Here is a 2,691-nt window from a genome sequence, read left to right as displayed (position 1 = left end):
AATACAAATGATTTTGTTGCTTATTAGTCATGTACTCTGCAACCTTGCTGAACTTATTCTAAAAGTTTCTTAATATGTGTGGATTCTATAGTTTTCTATATGCAAGATCATGTTTTCTGCAAATAAAGCTCAATATCTTTCCTTTGAATATAACTGAGCTATTTTCTTTTTCTTTTTGCCTGATTACCCTGGCTGGAACCTCCAGTGCAATGATGAATAGAAGTGTTGAGAGTGGTTGTCTTATTTTTAGAGGGAAACCTTTAGTTCTTTCATCGCTAAGTATAATGTTAGCTGTGGGTTTATCATTGATTCCCTCTATTAGGCTAAGCAAGATACAGTCTGTTCCTGGTTTAAGTGTTTTTTTTTTTTTTTTTTATCATAAATGGATGTTGGATCAAGTTCCTTTTTCTACATCTGCCAATATGACTATGCATTTGTTCCTTTGGCGTGTACTCAGTTGTGTCTGACTCTTTGAGACCCCATGGACTGTAGCCTGCCAGGCTCCTCTGTCCATGGAATTCCCCAACAATAATACTTTCGTGGGTTGCCATTTCCTACTCCAGGGTATCTTCCCGACCCAGGGATCTAACTTGCATCTCCTGAATTGTAGGCAGATTCTTTATCTCTGAGACTTCCCTGGTGGCTCAGACGGTAAAAGCATCTGCCTACAATCTGGGAGACCCAGGTTCGCTCCCTGGGTCAGGAAGATCCCCTGGAGAAAGAAATGACAACCCACTCTAGTATTCTTGCCTGGAAAATCCCATGGATGGAGGAGCCTGGTAGGCTACAGTCCACGGGGTCGCAAAGAGTCAGACACAACTGAGCAACTTCACTTTCTTAATCTCTGAGCCACCAGGGGAAGCCCAAAACAGGATACTGGCCCCTGATAGCTGAGGTGGATATCAAAGGAATGACTTCAGTGAACTCAGACTCTAGCATCTTCCCATACATAGAAAAGCACTAAATTCATTAACTTCAGATGTTTGTTTTTCTTCATGTGTGTTTAGTCAGTCCTGCCCTACAACTTATGACCCTTCAGACTATAGTCTGCCAGGCTTCTCTGTCCATGGGATTTTTCAAGTGAGAATACTGGAGTGAGTTGCTGCTTCCTCCTCCAGTGGATCTTCCTGATCCAGAGATTGAACCCATATCTCTCATATCCCTTTTTTCTATTGGTATAGTGTATTGATAAGCAAATCTTGCAGTCATGATATAAACTCCATTTGGTAATAGGTTATACTCCTTTTACTAAGCTTCTGAATTGAATTTTCTAGTATTTCTTGAGCTTTATAGTAGCCATATTGGTAAGAGATACTAATCTGTATTTCTTCTGATACTTTGTCTAATTCTGGTATCAGGATAAAACTAGCCTCTTAAGTTGGTAAGTGTACCCTCTTCTATTTTTTGAATAGTTTGAAGAATTAGTATTCTTTAAACATTTGGCAGAACATTCCAATGAAGCCACTTAGATATGGGATAGTCTTTGTGGAAAGCTGTCTTGATCACTAATCAGTGTTTTTACTTTTTATTAGACTGTTCAGATTTCATTTTTGAATCTGTTTTGGTATTTTGTACCTTGTTCACAATGTGCCCATTTGTTACCTAATTTGTTGGCATACAATTGGTCATACTATCCCCCTAAATTTGGTTTTCATTGGGAAAGTTTGGTAGTAATGTCCAGTTTCATTCCTGATAGTAGTAACTAAAGTCTTCTCTTTTATTCTTGGTCAGTTGAGCTAAAGGTCTGTCAATTTTGATTATTTAAAAAAAAAAAAAAAACTACTTGTCTTGCTTTTCTCTATTTTTCAATTCTCTATTTCCCTCTAATCTTTATCATTTAGTTCATTCTGATTGCTTTGGATTTAGCTTGTTTTCTTTTTTAATTTCTTAAGGTGGGAAGTTTAAGTTGTTTTAGACATTTTTTTCCCCAGCTTGACTAAGAAAAATTGACATAACACTGTAAGTTTAAGGTGTACCATGTGAAGGTGTACCATTTGATTCAAGTATATATTGAGAAATATTGACCATAATGTTGGCTATCACATTCATCTTCTCACATAATGATGACTTTGTGGTGGTAGTGGTGAGAATATTTAAGATCTACTCTATTAGCAACTTTCAATATAAAATACAGTAGTGTTAGCTATTGGAGAAGGCAATGGCACCCCACTCCAGTACTCTTGCCTGAAAAATCCCATGGAAGGAGGAGCCTGGTAGGCTGCAGTCCATCGGGTCGCTACGTGTTAGACACAACTGAGCGAATTCACTTTCACTTTTCACTTTCACACATTGGAGAATGAAATGGCGACCCACTCCAGTGTTTTTGCCTTGAGAGTCCCAGGGACGGGGGAGCCTGATGGGCTGCCGTCTATGGGGTCGCAGAGTCTGACACGACTGAAGCGACTTAGCAGCAGCGGCAGCAGGGTTAGCTATGTTCACTATGCTGTACATTACATCACCAGAATTTATTCCTCTTGAAACTGAAAATTTGTAGTTACAATTAATGTCTCATATCCTCCCACCCCTCAGTCCTGGACAACAACTAACCTATTCTCAGTTTCTATGAATTCAACTTTTTTAGATTGCACATAAGTGGAATCATTCAGTATTTCTTTTTCTGACTAATTTCCCTTAACATAATGCCTTCAAGGTAAATCTGCTGCTGTTATCGCAAATGAACAGGTTTACTTT

This window comes from Cervus elaphus, chromosome 23, assembly GCF_910594005.1.
Source record: "Cervus elaphus chromosome 23, mCerEla1.1, whole genome shotgun sequence".
Taxonomy (NCBI): domain Eukaryota; kingdom Metazoa; phylum Chordata; class Mammalia; order Artiodactyla; family Cervidae; genus Cervus; species Cervus elaphus.
This window is presented reverse-complemented; position numbering follows the sequence as displayed.